Source organism: Xiphias gladius, chromosome 10, assembly GCF_016859285.1.
Source record: "Xiphias gladius isolate SHS-SW01 ecotype Sanya breed wild chromosome 10, ASM1685928v1, whole genome shotgun sequence".
Lineage (NCBI taxonomy): Eukaryota > Metazoa > Chordata > Actinopteri > Istiophoriformes > Xiphiidae > Xiphias > Xiphias gladius.
In genome coordinates, this window is record NC_053409.1 from 688,770 (window position 1) to 710,173 (window position 21,404).

Genomic DNA, 21,404 nt, shown 5'->3' on the forward strand with positions numbered 1-21,404 from the left:
CGTATACAATATTTTCAATATAGTGTCTGAATGGCAGCTGTCAATAGGATAGAGTGAGTATCATAAAGGAGCATTAAACTGCGATAGATGCAAAGCGGAATATTCCTATGCTTCTCCTTTCAGCTACACATCCATACAGAAATACAGTAAATAGCAAAGGTTCATAAAGTTACCATGTAGCTTGACATTTTCTGGTTTAGTCTGAATTAGAGGTGGAAATGATCAGGTTGAATCTTTTGGCTGATTCTCATTTTTCCGTTCAAGATTCGTTTCCACATTTGTAACACATGATATAAATAGGCCGACACAGTTGTAAGTTCAGTCTTTTGCTGTTGAGCAAACTGTTCTCAAACTCAAACTCGGCCTATTTGAGCACTGTTTATGAGGTTATTAGTTGAGCAACTACCTATCTGCAACAGAAATATAGCATCATCATTTTATCTGCAGCTTACGCTGCCATTCAGGGAGCCAACCGGAAAGTGATATACTGTATGCTACATCAGAGCTGACAATGGCATTTTTCAATCCAAGAATGAAGGATTCAGTGTTACTGATTTGTTTGTACATTAAACTAAACACTGATACTCTGAGTAACCAGACCCATCCAACAGAGCAGAGCATGTATTGTATATGTCACTGTCTGTTAAATCAGCAGCGTCAGTGGTTCTTGACAAACAAGCCTGCACTTAGTGCCAGTTCTAACTGCTTAAATAATTAAAGCTATGGCTTTTTTGTTAAAAGGGGTCAGGAGTAAGCAAGTGAGCTGCTGTTAGCCAGCCAGCTCCTCTTGGACTCTGGTTATGTTCATCAAACTATCATCTTGGGTGCGGCCGTGGCTCAGGAGGTAGAGCGGGGCGTCCACTCCAATCCGGTGGTTCGATCCCTGGCTCCTCCAGTCCACATGTCGAAGTGTCAATAGGCAAGACACTGAATTGCCCTTATGTGGGGGATGAATGGGTGAATGTGGCATATAGTGTAAAGCGATAGGACTAGAAAAAAGTGCAGCCCATTTACCATAACTATTGTCTCTGCTGTTCAGTACAGTGTGCACACTAACACAATGGCTAAATAAGCTCTTTGCTCTTTAAAAAATGTGCAAACCAGAAGATGTTAAAGAATATATCTACTATTACTTTCTTTATTCATTTGAAGATGCCAAGCATTTTCATTAGTATTTAGAAAAGGATTGAGCTTTAAGCCATAAAGCACCTGTGCTCTTTTTAGATCTACTATTTAACTAGCAGTGTACTGTGCATCCATATAGACTGCGAAATCTTTGGTTTCTTTGCGCTATTAAAAAAAGAAAGAAAGAAAACAGAGGTGAATACTACTTCAGGTATTTTTCTTATGCTCTAAAATGTAGGAATGGTAATGTGACACCTGCAGACAACACAGATACAATGAGAGAACAACAAAGGTACACCAACATTTAGCCCATTAAATAACTGCAGACAAGAGCTTCTTGAACTTCTCAAATACACCAAAGAAATTGTCAGATACAATTTTAGTAGTGTGTCCTGTATAAAGTTCTGAGAGCAAAACAACACAGAGTCTTAATCCTTAAAACTGCATATCCTTTTCGCCCAGATGCCATGTTTCTGCCAAATTCATAGAAATTTGACAAAAGCTATAAAGGTGACAAAGCTATAAATTAACCCACATTAACACACATTTCAGGAACAAGTAATGTCGGATATGTCCGTAGTTTTCAACCATGCAAGTATCTAACAGGGAATGTACTGAAAGCCACATTTCTCTATGCAAACATGAACATCGTTACAGTTGTTCTCTTAGGGTGTGATAACTCCTGGTTTACTTTCTTTGGTCTCAACAAGGGATGTACAGTTTTGGTATTAAACAAATAGTAGATAATCATTTAGAAAATTCCCATAGTGCACCAATGAAAATGGAACTCATACATTAGGAATACTTTACAAGGCAAAAATGGATGTACATCCCTTGTCTGTACCAAATTGAGTTTAGCATTTTTCTACTTAGGTCATGTACTAAGTTCATGTCCCAATCACAACTGAACGAGTTTTAAAACATGGCATACCACACCAAAGTTGTAATAGGCTGGAGACACATTTTTTCAGGTGTTTTTTCTGGAATATCGATTCACGTTGCACCCCTGGTGCAACTGAATGGGTAAATACTCCAGATAATAAATACAAAAAGTAGATTTGATCATATTTCACTAAGACCTGCTGTATACCAGTTGTCTTGATGAATTCTGCATAAAGTATATTTCCACATAATCAGTTCTACCAGTACTCTGTTGCTCTCAGTTTGTCTTCTTAAAACAAGTAATCACCTCACTCACAGATGCAAAATCTTTCCAATCAATGTTTGTAAGTTAGCTGAACTTCTTTGTATTTTTTAATTGGAAAAACTTAGAAATAAACAGTAACCTTGACACTAAAATTTAAGTAGAACCTACATGAAATTGCCAAGAAAATTAGTTCAGCCAACTTTATTAAAGTCAACATTTGAATTACATCATACATTATTAACTAGTGGAGTAAAATTAAAGACAATTCATTTGCATCAATTGATATAATCACTTTTTAACATTTTTACCAGTTCTTCTTTTTATGTATACGGCATCAAATCTACATAAAATTATTTGTTAGTAGTAACACAATTTCCGTTTAAGAAATAAAATGAGATTGAAAAAATATCATAGCATTAACATTCAGTTGTTCATGTGTAATACCCAAACATATCAGTCAATTTATGTTGGTATCACTAACCTATAATACACCAGAGTAAATTTAAACATAGTTTAAACTTAAACTTAAACTTGTAAACATAGTACACCAAGTCAGAGGTAAACAATTCCTGAGACATGAGAAGAAACAGACCTGAGGGCCCGACCCCAAAAAATGACATTTTTACTCTATAATGTGTTAAATACTTAACTTCTGTAAAATTTCAGTTTAGCCATTTAGTTAGAGTAGATACCATTTAGATACAACTTATGCTACACAGCACTAGCACATGCGCTGAGTGTCCCAAGAAAGTCGCCAGGTATCGCAAGACACTCATGATAGATTTAAAATGCAGCTCAATGTCTCATTCACAAACATCCATTAAACCATGATGTTGAAAAGTTATTTCTCACACAATTAAAAGAAAAAAAAAATTGGCTTCACGCTAAGGCCCACATATTGGAAGACACAGAATCAACACATACCGTATGTCTGGCTGCTGAGAATGCAGCATTCATTCATGCACATTACTTTCTGATGTTCCCTATAAGACAAATAGATAGAACACTCTTAACTACAGATGGCTGACAAATTGAAGGAAAACTCATCATAAAGTGTCTTAGTAAGGTCTTGGGCCGGAAATTATTGAGGTCAAGGATGACTCATCTGACCATATTACTTTTTTTCACATCTCCTATGGTTTTTGCACCACTGAACTCTTGAATGAGAATTCATCTTTGTAATAAGGGTTTTATGCACTGCAACCCTGCCATAATATCCCCCTCCGTGTAAATGTCGATGGACTGTTCTTGCTGACAATCTGTTCACGTCCTGCATTGACATTCTTAGTCACCTGAGGAAAAGTTTCTCTTCTGTTTTTCCTTTCATATCGCACTAATGCACGAGCATCACAGTCATCAAATGTGAGCTGTGCACCACAGTTTCTGACTGTATTTACTGATGTCCTTCCCGTAGATCTAAATGCAGATGTCACTTTAGTCACTGCTTCTGTTAAAACACTATCCTGTTGAGCATTCATTGTGAAGCTCCTGCGAACTGTGCCCCAACAATGAACTCTTTCAAAGACACTTAGATCTTTTCCTCTTGCTTTTTTATATTATATCACCCTTTTTAATATATTTTTTAATATTTGTATGTTTTTATAATTTTTATACATGCCGCAGACCATGATGGGATGTTAACTTCTTAATTGTACCATGAAGTGCACCTGTTTCTCCACTCATTTATTCAGGCTTTTCCTTTAATTTGTCATCCGTCTCTATATATTGTTTCACTTTTGATGGAAGCACAAATATCAGATTAAAGAAATGTCCGGTGATTGAATTCAGATGAGGCTTTATTCCTTTTGTCTTGCTTGAGAAACATATCGTCTTATTTTAAAAAAACGATGAGCTACAAACTTTGCAATTAACAAAAACATTGTACTTGATGTTTTATCAATATGAACTTTTTCACACTTTAATCTCACTTGAATGTGTTCCATTAACACACTATACACTACGCTGACTGACTGCTCCTCCCTGAAGTTTGGTCTGCACCCATCTAGTTGTGACATGCATTACATGCATCTTGAGAAGTCTTTGTTCATCTGTAAGACAGAAATTTGTTGGTTACTTGGACACACAGGAGGAATACAAAATAAAAGAGATACTGTCCAACATGACGAAACAGAGTGCTCCTACTTTGTCTTCAAATTTTGTTGAGACATATCAGAGAGGTACTGACTCAACTCATTTTTGTGGCTGAAGTCTGTGTGAGAAATTGATCAATCAATCGAACAATGACTCATTTTAATAACGTCACATTCTAGAGGAGAATTAAATATGAATTAAAAGTTAAGACAGATATGTTAACTTGTGCAAAACTAAGAGAAAATATCTAAAACAAATTTAAAAAGTACTCAAGTATGTTTCTCTTTTAGCTCTGAACCTTTTCTAAAAATTTCAATTTTCATTCAACTCTCATGAATGACCCTTTAAATTCATTTTGGAAATAACCTCTCTCTAGCTATACAGTTACAGCATGGCAGAATAAAAACGACAAAAGTTAATATAACGTAACTTCCACTGAGTTAAAAAAGAGAAACTGAGAGCAGCAGAGTGTTGCGTTTGACATGACTCTGTTGTTGAACTGATGGAATTCATGCTGTGGAAACATACATTATGAATGGAATACTGAGTTTATATGACGTATTATGGTACAGGTAGTTAAACTGCCCTTCAATGTTGTTGTTTTTTGTAACCCAACTTTTGTTAGGAATACTTTTATCTGTTTGTACCAGCCAAAAATGCCAGCTTTTTAAACTGAGAATTTATAGCAGGCCAGTTTAGATTTCTACACTCCGCTGCAAGGCTATTCAAATCGAAACCACTGTAGAGAATATTGATCGTCACACGTCAGTGTTTCGCTCCACCAGAGTATGGTTGAGCCAAAGTCAAACAGAAGTTTCTCTTACCTCTCCCCACCTCTATAGCAGTGAAATCCCTCATTAGATTTTCCTGCTTCCAGTCACGATACTGTTTTCATTGCTAGTTAGTAGCAAAAACAAATTCAGATCAAGGAACATGTGCAAATGACAAATATTCTTCTGCTGTAGCATTTTTAGCAGGCTTGGTAAACCTGTTGATACTGTGCCAAAAGAAATTCTGTAGATACATGGGTTGCAAAATGTTAGCCTGATTCTCATCATGGTGATGCTTATAAATATAGAATATTGCATTTTAATGTAGTGTTGGTCTAATATATTGCTCTTCTAAGAATATCTTTGTTTACTAAATGCATTTGTTCATATTTGGGGCAATTAATCCAAATTACAAACTGAATATGCTTAAAATGTACAATACCACAGGTTATTTACAGCATAATAAATGCAAACACCATTTGTTTTTCAGAGCTTCCTTGCCCAAATATCATAGCTACATTGCTAACCATATTAATTGCAGAGTATAATTTCAGGAATTGTGCACTTTGTCTTAGGGTTAGCACCAAACGCTTCTGCCTTCCTCCTGGTAGGATGCCCCAGTAGTTTCTAATAGGGCCTTCAGTTCCCCCAGCTTCAAATCTCCTCTGTCTTGGCTTCAAAAAATGATTGTTTTCATTGATCTGTGTTTAAAAAAATGTAAGTTTATATCGCATTTCAATCTTTGTAATGTGTAACTGAAATTCTTCATTTAAGTATATTCACAAGTTGTAACAGTACATGTCAGACATTATGTTGCATACCCCTCCTTATAGGTAGCTAAAAGACTAGAAATCGAATGCTGTATTTTTCAGCCCAACAACCTCAAAAATATGTTCAACGGTCATGTGAACATGACAGCAAAGTTGTTATTAATGATAATAATGCTATGTATTGCATTCAGCTCAAGCCATATAAACACATCTGTCACCTGTGTACAATGTCATTCTCTGTAAATGTTGCTCATACTGTATCGTGACTACTAACTCAATACACTGTGAGAAAATAAAGCAGTGCCTGGGAAAAGATGAAGTGGTGTTATTAGACTTCTTTAGACTTGTTGTTTCTTGTTGTAAACCAATCTCGGACACAGTAGGAACTGTGGTATGTCGTGAAAAGCTAACCTTGGTTTAGAGAGATCAGATGCCCCCTGTCGGTATGGCCAGATAGAGAGTTTTGCCGTCTGATTCTTCACATCATCTTATGAAATTCTAAAACATTTACTCTGATCATTAAGTCCAAGTGTCCTAATAGAGACCACTCAGTCTCTTATTAGAAACCTTGAACATCATTAGCAATGCTAGCTGTGTGGCTCCAGGGCTGGCATTAGCTTCCAAGGCTCGGGAATAAGTGGTCATATATAACTGAGACTAAACCTCCCTAACGGAACGTAACAGGAAGACCTGATAATCACTGGAACATAAGAATTGCTTATATGATCATTTGAACTTAAATTTGCGATTGCACATCAACTTACCCTCATCCTTGAAACTTTTGTCATTGTAGACGCTCACAAATTGAAACTGAGTTTTTTCCACAGTTTCTTTGATCAATTCTTTGCTTTCTTGGTGACATTTGCAACTACAAATGCGAGACATCGAAGTCACCAGGGCTGTGCTGAAGACTGTTTCCCTATCAATATGTGTTTCCTCTTACCTAAATCTGAAACAAACTTTATCACTAAGGTCCAGTTTATGGTCTGTCAGATCTAGATCATAAGACGTGCTGTCCACCCAATGGAGATACTGGACAACTTCTACAGCTTGCTGAAGAAACACAGTTTCCGAACCTCCGCAGGCATGCACAGAGGATGCTTGTTCTGTTGGGCTCCACTTATGCGTGCGAACAAACTTTTATGTGAAGAACTGCAACTTGACACGTTACAGATCACGGCGGACAGATAGACATCTGTCCTCTGTGCTGCGTATTTCAAAATCAAACATAACACCATACTATGTTGGTCTTGCAAAGAGAGGTGACTGTCTTAATTGTTCCCGTTAAGATAAATTACATGGGCAGGCAATGCTTTTCATGACACAGTGTCATTCATAAACATCTCAGTTAGAATCCATTCTCATTGGTTGGTTACAGTTACAAAAGTAAAAAAGAACAGAAAATGAAAATGAAAGATTAGCTTATTCTTTTCTTCATTGAGTGATGCGGGTCTGTACTGCAATGGTATTACAGTTTGAGATAGCTACACAAGTAAAAACAGTCTCACTAAGATACAGAAGTAATAACAGAACAGAAAATGATTCGAGTAAAGTTAATGCATGTATTCAGGAATATGATCATGTATTTGTTTATGATCAGTGTCTGCCAATATTAATATTTTCTTCAGTTACTGATGCAGGCATGTACTCTAATGGTAAGTATCACATTTTGATAATTGTACAACAGTCTGCCTTGTGTCCATATTTATAACATAATGCGATGTGGTTTATCAGTGACTAATGCAGTGTTGCATGTCAGAGAATTGGCAAGATGTGGGCTCATTTAAAAGTTCATACTGCATTTAAGTGGATTGTATTTAAGTGAAATGGAAACTAATCTTTTGATTGTAGCCTCAGAGTACCCCAGACACATACAGCTGTGAAAAAGTCAACATTTTCTAACAGAGAGTTCTCGTTTTTTGAAACGGGTACCCAGGCCTTCTGGGCTGACAAATAGCCTATTATGAAGCAATCTGTCATGTCGACCAAATTTATGGAGTTTAACATAATGAACACTATGTCTTTCATGTTTCAATTAAATTTTCCAATGAGTGGTGTCAGCTACCACTTTTCTAAGATATATCTAATACTCTGTTTTGAATAATAATGTGTGTAAGCGACTTGTCTTTGAGTGCTTTGTTTGCAGATTCACTGCCTCGAATTGCCCTTTGAGTGACAAATAAAGTTTTTCGATTTAAATAGCATTCATTTATGTCCGATATGATTTTGCCATGAAAAGTTCAATTACCTGGTGAGAATGGCTTAAAATGAATGCCTCCTATGCCTCCTCCTTCACTGAAAACCCAGAATCTATAAATATGCAATCATTTTTTATATCAAAAGTTTAACTACCTGACACAGGATGTCTCCTACATCACTGAAAGTCCATTCTCAGTATATGTGCATTGCAGGCTTCGAGTTTCCACATCACTTATTGGACCAGTATTAGCTTCCAAACTGGTTGTAATGTCCCAAATCTTGCTCACAGGTACATACCCTAAACTCAGATTTAAGGTGAACAAAGAAAAACTCTTAAGTGTCAAATTTTGAACATACATCATTCCACAAAGTGAAGTTCAAGAGAAGTAACAATGACCAATACAAATTTTTGAGTGGAGGGGGCCTGCAAGTATTTGAATAGAGTCTTTGTTAATGAGATCTCGGCACATCTCTGGAGGGAACAATAATAACTGTAAACATTCATTCTTCTGTGAATATTACCCTTGCTGTCTGTTCACAGGGTCAGAGCTCTGGAAAAACATTGTGTTGCCAAACTACTTAGAATTTCCTCAGTGTTGAGTTTTCCCTTTATTCATTTTTACGAAATTTGATAACGAAACATTAGGTTCCTGGGAAACGAAACATTTTCTACATGCAGGCAATCTCAGCTGTTGGGTGCACTGCTACGAAAAGCTATTACGAAGCTATGAGTTATCCAAAGACACTTTGAGGTTTCTTTTGTCGTTTAGGTCCCACATCCCTCAAGTCATGCTTTTTATCTCTTTCTCTTTTCAGTGGAAGGTACCAATTACCATGGAAGCTGAATGGGAGAAAAGCAGTGGTGCCTGAATGACGATGCTGACAAGGGGATGAAAATAAAGCAAACTGTCGTTTTCCTGGTGAGATGTGATTATGGGGTATGAAGATATGCGAAGATGAAAAGCTGCAATTTTCTGGCAGGCAAATGAGAGTGCAGCGTGAAACCTTTGGATTAGTTACATGAACGGCAACACTGTTCAAACACAGGACATGGTTTCTACTGATGTTTTAACTGTGAGAGGTAATATAATGTTGCTTTTTTAGCGGATGATTTGAAGTGAAGAATGATTGCACTTCAACTATCAGCCACAAAATTAAACCGCCAGATGGTTTTAATGTTGTGGCTGATCGGTTTATATTTCAGAAAACCCTTAAAAGAAAGCTGTGCAGACTATGTTTGCTTAATGCAGAGCTATTCAGCTGAACAACACACGTGCAAAGTGCTTCAAGACAGGAAGAAAAGTGCAAACAGTAAAACGGTTATATAGATTAATTTAACAGTTGTGTGATCCCATAGTCCCAGACTGTCAATTACTTCAGTTTAAAATATTTCCATGTCTGCAAGATTTTTAAAGGAGAAGCACATAGCATCTGCTGCAGCATGTTTCTCATCATCATTACATGCATTTATGAAAGCACAGATGGTGACCATAGCAGGGATTCCTGAGAAGTGGGACAAAATAGGTTTTTAATAATGAAAAAATCAACTTGAAATGTTTAAAGACCTACAGTCTCCCAAAGTGGTCTTGTTTATGGCACCGGCCTCCAAGTCATCTTCCAGAGAAGCTGGTCGTCCTCCAGCTTTTCTCCTTGAGGGGACCAGCCTTCAACATCACTCTCCTGTTCAGCCTCCTGAGGAATCCTGTCTTCACCTTTGCCCTCCTGCTCTTCCTCCAGGGAGATCTCACCTACTTCATTGGTCTTCAGTTAGATCCTGCCTTCGTCCCTACCCTTGCTGATGCCCTGGCTTCATTCTAACGGATTTTTTTTGTCATTTAATGCAGCTTTTCATGACTTTCTTTTAGAATTTCATAAAAAATCTTCATTCACCATGTTGTGGAGGGCTTTGTATGTGATGAGGAGAATCTTGAATTGGACACAGTAGAGGATGGGGAGCCAGTGAAAGTCATGCAGAATTGGGGTCATATGTTCACAAGAGTGTAGCGTGCATGGGCTGGCTTCAGTCCCTAAGCTATTTAAGAGTTCATGGTATGGACATTCAGAGTTATGAACCAACAAGGTCGCCCTTCCTGACTTCTCACAATTAAACAATCACATGGACAGGAAACAGAGACAAAGGAACTTTCTCTAAAAAAAAAAAATAGACAAAAAAAATACCAGCTTTTAGCAAGTCAGAGAGATTTATGTCCAACTCACGGGTCAAAAGGACAAAAGACAAATGGGATTAAACAAGCAAAACCTCCACAGAGTGGAACGGAGTTCATCCCACCACGACAGGACTCATCTTTGATTTATACTGAAAGTTACTTCCCTCAAAGAAGATAACACGAAGAAAAAAAAGTAATTATCATTAAGGCGTGAGCCCTTCTTCACACTACAGACCCACTGGACTTAACAAATACCTACCATAAATCAAAGGCCACATTCCTGAAGCAATGATACGGGAGATTTCTCCTTTTCAACACTACTACAACACTACAACAAATAGCCTGTCATGTAATCTCCATTCATTTGTTATTACTGTTAAACCATTATGTTCTGTTATTTAGTCCATTAACCGCTTGAAGTATGTTTAATTTTTGAATGCAATGCAATGATGCAATGATGTGAAATCCACGTTTGTATTGTTCCGTTCTGTCAATAGCTCTGATAGGTTTATATACTGTTATTTTTTCAATGTTTTAATGAGTAATGGTGGATGTGTTTTTGTGAGTAAACTCCAGATTAAACAATTCAAAATTTTCCAAGGAAATCTGGATCTGATTCTGTGACTACAAACCACCCCATGATCCTGCTCAACACCCATTGCTTCAATTATTATGATTATCATCTATTATTTTATATAGTTTTATTAGTACTACTATTCACCCTATTATTATAATTATTAGTTTTATTATTAGTCCCACTATTGTTATACATCTTTATGTGGAACCTGCATTGTACTATGTTCTCCTTCCTGCCCCCTAGATAATAATATGAAAATAATTGTCCAACTATTCTTTAACCCAGGTGATATTATTCAGTAAATGTTTTGTGTAATTTAGTTCAATCCCTGGATTTCTATTTTATAGAATGGCAGAAAGTTGAAACGTAAAGTTTAAGGCAATATCTACCATGTGACCTTACTCCCAGCATCCTCCATAAAAGGTAACAGGTATTAAACATTCCCAACGGTGTCTTTATTATTATGAACCAAAGGACTGTTATGTTATCCCCATCCATTTATTATTACTGTTAAACCATTGTGTTCTGTTATTTAGTCAGTTAACCGCTTGAAGTATTTTAAAGTTTTGAATGCCATTTTGCACTTTATTTCCTTTATGTGGTGTCTTCTGTAGTTTTGTTGTTGAGTCGTTTCTTCTTTTTTAGCCACGTTTTTCAAATTTTTATCAATACGCACAACCTGTAGCTCTTTTTATTCCGTAAACTAAGTCAACAACAAATTGAAAAGGAGGTCCTGCGTAAAAATGTATAATAATGATTAGACTGATAATAAAATTAATAATTATAATAATACAGTTAATAATTATAATAATCAAACTAAATATAACAATAATAATGATAATAATGGCAGAAGTGTATATTGAGCAGGATCATGGGGGCAGTAGGAAGTTTGCAGTCACAGATCCAGTCTTTGCAGCACCAGGGGCAGAAATACCTGCGGAAAGCGACAGGAGGAGAAAGAAGAGAGAGGAGAAAACACAAAACTATGGGAGAGAGAAGAAATCAAGTTAGTAACAAGCACTGATGCCATATGAATTCGTACAGATGGAGAGGAAGAGGAGGAGAGAGGAGCTTGGTGCATCATGGGCAGTCCCTCAGCGGTCTAGGCCTATAGAAGCATAAGTAGGGGATGGTTCAAGACAAGCCTGAGCCAGTCCTGACTATAAGGTTTATCAAAAAGTCAGGTTTTAAGCCTCCTCTTAAACATGGAGAGGGTGTCTTCCTCCCAGACCAAAACTGGAAGAGGGTTCCACAGTAAAGGAGCCTGATAACTGAAGACTCTGCCTCCCATACTACTTATGGAGATTCTGGGAACCACAAGTAAGTCTCCGTTCAGGGAGCGCGGTGTTCTAATGGGGTAATAGGTACTATGAGCTCTCTCAGATATGATGGTGTCTGACCATTAAGGGCTTTGTAGGTGAGGAGGAGGATTTTAAATTCTATTCTGACTTTTACAGGGAGCCAATAGAGAGAAGCTAACACAGGAGAAATATGATCTCTTTTCCTAGTTCCTGTCAGTACCCATGCTGCAGAATTTTGGATCAACTGAAGAGTATTTAGAGAGATGTTGGGACACCCTGATAATAAGGAGTTACAATAATCCATCCTAGAGGTAACAAAAGCATGGACTAGTGAAAAAAGGCAGTCCTCGAAGAGTGTTTTGTGTGAGAGTTAAAGGACATATCCTGATCAAAGAGAACTTAGAGATTCCTAACTGTGGTGCTGCTAGGATTGTTGTGATTTACAGTGTGATGAGGAATAACCCAGGACTGTGCTATTTGCCTGTTTAGTGGTGAGTTTTACTGTGTAGCCTGTCTGCTCCAGTTTGTGGATTTCTCTGTTATACACACCTGCCAGCTCAGGGTCATTTGCCAGGCCCCACTTGGTGGATCCCAGGAAAGCCATGACTGATTGTGGACCAGCCTTAAATCTAGCTGCATTTGTACAGCAGAGAAGAGGAGTAGTATAGTGAGACACTCCCTCCACTTCAACATGTACTGTCTTTGTCTCCCGTGATTCCAAGGTCCCCCATGTGACTGTTTGAATCAAGTACCTTCTGTGTCTAGCCAGATTTGGAGTATATTCAACTGACATATTTTCGCAACACTGTCACATAGCTCTTGAGAGGGGGATAACAGCAGTGAGGTGTGAAGGCATGTGGTTTCAGTAGGCTGATGGAGGAAAGTAGCTGGCCCCTGTGTTAACTGTAACAGGGCTACCTAGTGACCCCATCCATAGAGGGGATGTTGGCTTGATGAGCTGAGGGTTGTCTGAGTCAATAAATCGTGTAGGCTATACCCCTTTGAAGACTTTCACAGGAATGTTTCTTAAGGGAACACTCTTTTGCCGTCGAATATCCATGGAATACTATTGCTTGGCAAGATTCAGCTCCTTGGCATTGAAAGCATTGCTGATGGGATATCTGAGTCAAGGACATCCTTGTGCAGACATTTCAAATGACAAATGCTCCCTGCAGTTCTGAAACTCCCTACCTTATAGGTCTTAGCTTGAGTGATGCCTCCACACTCTCTAGTTTCAGGTAATTAACTGCTGCAGAGAGAATGATGGTCTTTTCTGACCCGTTGTCCAGGAAAGCATACGTGGCTAATGTTCACCTTTTGCTGTGGAGTTTGACAGGCACTACCTTAAGCATTACTCTGCCAGCATGTGTAGCTCAATCTCGATAAATCATGATGGATGCTGTACTCGCTACAAGGATGCTCTTATTTGTGATGGAGGCTGTTTCATGAAGAATATGCAGAGGTTGAGCTGAGGCAATGCTCTGTACTGCTACTGAAAGGACAAAGGGGCATAAACCACTCCCTTCTCTTGCCTTTAGGTGTCTGTCTCTTCTCAATGGAGGATGTGTTGGAGGCAGCAGAGGATTTTTCGGTGACTTGATCAGTGCCATAATAGACTGATGACTGTTGCTTTGGTGGCTAGGAACTTTTCTGCTCTCTGCGCCATGAGCCTGGCTTGTCAACAGTATAATTCTGAGTAGCTCTCCTGGATATCTTGATTGCTTGTGATTTCTTCTCTAACCACTCAGAAAAATCAAGAAGTGTGTATGTGTTAGCTTTGCAACTCTGTTAGACAATATTTCATAAAGCTGTCCCTGTGTGAGGAAGGGCATTTAGTGAGTAGTCTGTCCACAACTGACAACCACTTTGAAGTTCACACCTAGCAGCTCAATCCAGGGTGTTCAGCAGGCCAACATGTCTTCAAAGCTCCGTGCATCTCCTGGTTTCAGCACAGGGGCTACTTGTGATAGTGCTGAGGGCTAAAACATAGGCCGTTGCTGTGCGAGCAGCGTGGGAGGCGGCTCCATCATGGATAAGCACAGGCTGTCTAATGTCTGAAGAGAGAAGAGGCAAACTAACACTACATGCCAGGATAGACTGCTGAGCATGTGGTGCACCTTTCCCTCTCACCAGTCCAGTGTCTTTTTCCATGTTAGATGTCTGATAGGTCATCCATGGATGAGTGGCGGTGTCACTGATTTGCATGTTCCTGACGTTTTCTGACATTATGGGAGGAACAAGCTGCTGTAGATGCCCTATGCCCGATGTTTCTCTTCTTAAATTGCAAAGTAGTATTATCTGACTAACATCAGTTAAACTTTATGCAGTGTGCCCCATGTAATATTGTTTTTCAATGCGATGAGTCTTGTCTGACTGTTAGTCTAATGTGTCATCAACAAAGTTATACTCTAGACCTCGTTCTATAAAACACAGAAAAGATTAATAAGGAGAGATTTGGAATTGCTGAAATACCGCAACTGTTATGACATACAATGCATCTCTCTTTTAAGTGTAAGTATGGCTAAGATGTTCTGTTATTATAGAAAATGTATTGCTGCAAATTAACATATTTTTGTGTTTTATACAGAATGTCTTACTACAGACCTTCAGTGAAGTGACAGCTCCCTAGAGACTACATTGCTACCACACCAGAAAGCTGAAATTGGACAATGCTGCAACACCTTGTATTACATTCATGCTGGCAGGAAAAAAGAGCAGGCTCAACTACTTTCCCCACTAGAAAGTTGGCCCTTCTTAAGTGGAAAATAACTGTCCAATTGTTAGACAGGAGCTGCTCCATCAATTTAAAGGCCATTTTTTTATTACCATGTAATTTGCTTATTATTTTCCTTATATTTACTTATTAGTGAAATTATGATGTTACCACATGACACCTAAATCCTTGGGATATAACTACTGTAATGTCTGTATTCATAGGTGACACTGTGGGCTCTGGGTAATTTGATGGTAACTGGATTCTCACGAATGAGGGTTGAACCATAGATTGAGTGGTAAAGTGAGAGCATTTTCTCAACTGTCATGACAACAATCAGCAGATTAATCCATAATGAAAATAATCATTGTCTGCAGTACATTTGTGTGATTATACTTACACATTTTACAAATGCAGGACTTTTACTTTTAATGGTGTAGAGAGCTTATACAGTCTGGCATTAGTAGATTTACTTAAGCAAAGGATCTGAGTACTTCCTTTACCACTGACTTTGGTGAAATTTGACATGCAAATAACTGCACATGGTGTTGACGGTGTTGATTGTTTTTAAGGAACAAAGAGAACCAAAATGAGGAAGGCTATTAGAAAGCTATTGTGGTACCATCCAATGTTTTAGAAGTCTGTTCTACTGGAGTATAAACTGCTGCACAAAAAAATACACAACAGTCTGCAGTCAGTTGTTAGACAGTAGTGGATGGTACAAAAGAACTCCGTTAATTAAACAGTATGAACTCACACTACATGCAAATGAATTTCACTGTGCCACTTTCTGGTGTGACTAGACACTAACACTGGGTCTACAAGTGTACTCCAGGATTTGTCAGTACACTGTGACATCATTGTGACAAAAACTTGGTGGTCACAGGTGTAAAGGATGTGCAAACTATGGAAACACTGCTATTTAGGTTTATTTTAAGTTACTCTTTAATGAACACCTGCCACCAATCAGAAACAAATATTCTTTCTTGGTCAGTTTTGGTCAGGATAGTGGAGATTTGCTTGATCACATAGAGTAAAGGCCCACATATTTATTTATTAATCAATGAAACAAGTACTGTAGGGTGCTGATAGATTTGATTGAGCAGCATCTCCTTCACCCTGTTATGCACTGTAGACTGCTGATCTACCTTAAACAGCTACATGAATATGGTTTTAAAGATGAGATTGTTTCTTATGTTAATCTAAAATCAGTTTCAGAAAATTACACTATTCCCTTTGTCCATCTCAATTCTGTGAAAATCACTCAGTTCAGTGTAACATGCTTTGAGATGCTTTGTGCACAGCACTTGACATGCACTCCTCAATTCTGACTCACTTTAGAAATTTTAGCCATGCATAACAGTTAAAATTTAAAGTTCCACTGTAAGATTTGGAAAAGCACTTGATCAGGTTTCTCTTCAACCCACTGATGAGTTGCAGTACATGGCTGATTAGCTGAGCAGCACATAACTTGTTATAGGAACGTGTAATGTCATTTTTCTTTCTTCCTTGGTCCTCCTCCCTCATGCATACCAAAACAAGGCTTGCCACATACTGAAAGAATGCACTGAAGCCTACAGGCTGCACAGCATGACTGACTCATTGCTCTTGTGCCTTGATGATTTGCTTTCTCATGATTGGCCCAAGTGCTTTCAGTGTGGAGTATGCATGTTTGTGTGGGAGTCCTCCTGCATGGCATATGGGCTGAGATAGTATGAACATGACCCACAATGGACTGGTGACCTTTCCATAGTGTCTCCTTGCCCTCCATCCAGTGCATGGTCTAATATGCTGAAGGGCAAAGACAACAAACAAACTATAAAAATACAAATTAAATTCCATACAAACTGTATGGAAATTTTTAACAGTCCACCAGCCCACCGATGCAGCAGCCAACTCAACAGCCCACCAGGGTTTGTCCTGGTATTCCCATTGGTTAGTCCAACTCTGGTGGAGGACCACTGACAGTTGAAATGCATGAAGATGGATGCAGAGGTTGCTTTTTTTCTGCGTGACAGGTGTGTAAAAATAAGTTTTGCTATGTTTTAAAGAGCCACTAGGTCACTATTGTTTTGTCCTGGTTGCTAATGTTTGTGATAATCAATCACAACGGGTTAGTTAGCAAGCAGGTAATTGTTTCACATTACAGTGATATTCAGCTAACTTTCTAGTTTGCCAAGATATGGTGTTGGTGTGATATTAGCTATAGTAGCAGGAGAGTTGTGAGTACTGCTGTCTGAAGCTGGTGTGCTTCCCATGGGAAGCTGTCAGGTCCTATCTACATGTTAGCTTTGCAGCAGCAACTGTAGCCACAGTTTGCTAACCCACAACCTAGCTAACATTGCTTACAGTACTTGCTCTCTAGCATGGTATTTGTCTGTAAACATGAGAAGGGTTTTATAACCATAAAGACCAAAGAACGCATGTTACTAATACAGTGGGATTATTTGGATTGATGCATAATTCCAAATGCTATGCCAGGTAACGTTACCTTCCTTGTTAGTTTAACTACAAGCCTACGGTCCTCTGTCACTGTAGTTTTGTAAAAACAAACAAGCCTCATAGGTTGAGGCTGACTGATGACAAACACGTTTGACTGATTAAGAGGTCTGGGCCAGCCATATCTGCCCATGACATAAGACAGGGGGGTGAATAAAGACATGGCTGTGGCAGAAATTAGTGTATAGATTCCTAGTGAGAAATAAAAGTATTAGAGTCAACTGAGTTTTAGGTAATTTAATGAATAAGAAGATAAATCAAAAAAAAGGATCGAACGAGCCAACAAACAGAGTCAGAGCAATACTATTCAGTCAAGTAGGGACAGAGTTCTTTCACCAATGCTGTTTCAAGAATCTGACAATTCCTCTGGAGTTGAGCAGATCTTTTATACAGGAGTTTCATATGAGCTGGCGGTCAGTAGCCCCGTATGCATCGATCTGTCGTCCAAAAGAGGCAAACTTCGTTCTTCCTGGCCCAAGACTGTGGGGCCCATGTTTGACTTGCCCGTTAATTGGGGTCTTTCAGTTCATTCTAGACGAATAACATGTCAGACAAGCAAAGTACAGTCTGACACAGCAAAATTCTTAATCAAGAGCTACTAAGTTAAGCAATTTCTATTACAATAGCCTCCCCCATGTCACATATAAGCTGTGAATAGGCTGACAAAGCTGAAACAACCAGAGCTTTGGAATCCTGATCCAATGGGACGAAAGGCCACCATCATTACTGATTCCTTGTCTATCTCTACAGTATCTGAATAGAGATCCACCAGATGGTTGTCCCCTTTTGACTGCTGTACACTATCAAAAAGAGAGTGTGTTTCTGTACAATAAAACAGAAACCACCACAATTCACAGGGAAACAGGACATCTCCACCCCTTAGGTGATGAATTGAACAGTGGAATCACAAGAATTAATTTCCTACCTGGTTTCTAAGGCAAAGAGGACGAGCTGGTTCCATCTCCTTGGGTCATGAGCATGACTTTGTTTACATATGGTCTTGAGAAGAGGTGAAACAAAGGGCCATAACTTAGCTCCTAGGCTAATTGACCCAAATGCTCCAAACAAACAAACACCAACATGGCTATGTACCAAATACCGAAAGTCCAAAACCACACATTCACAAATCTTAGCTAGAGGTCGCAGCACAAATGAGCTCCTAGGCTCATAGGCAGCAGGTTAGCAGGGGCTATCACAAAAGGCTATCATTCTTTTTAGACCATAGTGTCAGTCAAAATGAGGTCGAAACAGATCTAGGTTTATAGATACAGATGTGAAGGACACATCCTGTATTCTCACCTTCAACTAAACATGAAGCCTTGACATGTAGAATAAGCTCAGAGTAGAACGTGTCCCCTAGATGTCTCCCTGTTTAGGTGTTCCAGGAGACACCTCGGGATCCCCCTGGAACTGCTGGAGGAAACATGTGGACTATTTGTTTAATTTAAATTCGCCATGCTTGGACCTTGTGAAGTAGCAAAAACCGCAACATGGACGTAGAGAAGAAGGCCAAATAACTATTGTACAGTCAATGACTTTAAAAATTTTTTCAAAAGTTTTTTCAAAAGTAAATGAATGATGGTTAGAATGTAATTATTAATAATATAGTTATTAATTATTTTAAAAGATAGGCTCATAGTTTTTCAAATTTGTCTTAAAACAATACTCTCGTGCAAATATTTCCATTGAATTAGTTTTTGCTTGCTTTTATCATTCCTTGACTAACTTGACTTTTAATTATTAGTTTTATTATTAGTGTCATTATTATTATGCATCTTTATGTGGTACCTGTACTGTGCTATGTTCTCTTTCCTCCCTCCTGCCCCTCTCCTCCCTTTCCTTCTATTTATCCTGGCTATTAAAAGATCACTTTGTGACACGTTTCCAATGTAAGTGATGGGGGACAAAATCCACAGTCCTCATTCTGTGTAAAAATGTATGCAACAGGTTATGTTAAGGTAATATAAGGCTTGAGCAGTCAGAGATAGACAAATCAAGCGGTTTTCTTTGAAAGTTACATTTTTAATATAAAAATCCTACTTTGTGTTACTTTCCCTCCACCACAGCTCAACACAAAAACACTGTCCAGGAAAAAACAAGGATTTTTGTCCTAAAAAGACTGTAAGGTTAGAAGATACCCACTTGATTTGTTACACTGCTAAAACTTAATATTAGCCTAAGACAAACTAACGCAGAATGAGTCCCGTGGATATTGTCCCCCATCACTTAGCAAGGGATCTTTTAATGGGCAGTATGAAAAGGAGAAATGAATGCAGCAAGCAAAACTTATTTTGATGGGCATGAGACAATAAAACAGTAATGTAAGCAGCATTTTAAAGAATAATTTTCCATCTGTTTGTTCATAAAAGTTTAAACAAGTAGTTTGAGCAGCATGAAGTTTCACTTCGAGTGAGTCTGATGAAATTGTTTATGTATGTGAACCATCAACGCTGTATCCTCCGAAATTTTTTTGCCTGATATGTTTTGGTTGGATTATGTTGACTGGCAACATTTTTTTTTTTCAAATTGTTACATTCTTTTACTGTACAGAAGTCATAGGCAGGAGGTAGAGGTGGATGGTGGGTGTACAAACTGTAGGACCTTGAAAACAGAGACCAGGGTTTACATCCTATGTACCACCTTTGGTTAGGTTGAGACTAAAAAAGACTGGGTCAAAACCTAGTATATGGCTGAACTGCGTATGGTCAATGTGCGAAATTGAGGATGTAGTTGAACATTATTGTGGAACCTTTGTAAACAACTGCTTTCAATGGAGAGTAGCTACAGCCGGCTCGAAAAGTTAAATGTTGCTAGATGACGTAATACAGAAATTAGCATATTCAAGGCGTCATTGCATCGTATTTGCATTTTGCCTGGGGTAAGCTGGATTTGACCCATTATCTGTTTGCTTCTCTCCTACTGTCTCTGCACAAGTGTACAATATTTTGATACAGCTGAATTCCCAATAAAGCTGTTCTCATTTACATGTTTTTCTGTTGCTGTTGTCAGACAATGGAACAAGTATGAAATAGTGACTAAAAGGCGACCCATCGAGACGACATGTTAACCAGAAGTCACTTCTGAGCCATTTCCAAGCTGCTGCTCTACTCTGCTAAAATCCTGATTTTCTAACCACAACGCCATCTGATGGTATCACCGCACACATAAGTTAAAGACACAGCTGTGCTGTGATTTCTGCTATATTTACTTGTAAAATTGTCACTCAGGGAGAAAGTTAGAAGCTCATTCACGTCTGTGTCAACTGCCGTTTGGTCAACTGAATGAGATGCATAGAGAGGAGATCCTGTGGCGGGAAAGCCCGACCTCGTGCTCGTGGGGTAATACTGGTGACTCTCTTCTATGGAAAGTAGCTAAGGTCTGTCCAGAAAGTCACTAGATTTGTTGTTTGGTGCTTTTGTGAAGAAAAGTTGCTAAAGGGGTATGAAAAGTCAGTAAATCTAGCAACAAAGCCACTAAATTGGCAACACTTCCTGTAAATGCCCTCTGTGTTGTGTTGAATTGAATGGGTGACAATGAAATGGAATTTAGACTCATAAGCAGAATTCAGACAAGAGATGGTTAGCAGTTGAAAAGCATCTTTATCGAAGGCAGATGGTGGAACAGGGCAGGCTGAAAGTGTTGGGTTTTCAAATGGACAGTTAAAATGGCAAGGCACAGAGTGAGGCAGTCAGACTGGAGCATCAGGGTATGACGAACCACGCTGGCGATCTGAATGATCTGTTGAAGACTGCAGTGTAGAGCCGGGATATTTATACTGCTGGCATTGATTTGTGGATGGACCTCAGGTGCGCAGGTGGATTGACGGCAGGAGGAAACCAGATCGCAAGATCAGACAGACAAACACACGAACACACAGGCAGGAAGAGAGACAAACTGGGGAAAGACGAGAAACAGAAGGCGGCGTAAGACCAGCAGGAAACACAAAGGGTGTCATTGCACTAACACCCTGATGACGTAATAGAAACTGTTCATGCCAAGTCATTTTGAAAGAGCAACGGGCAAAAGGGAAACTCCAACACCCAG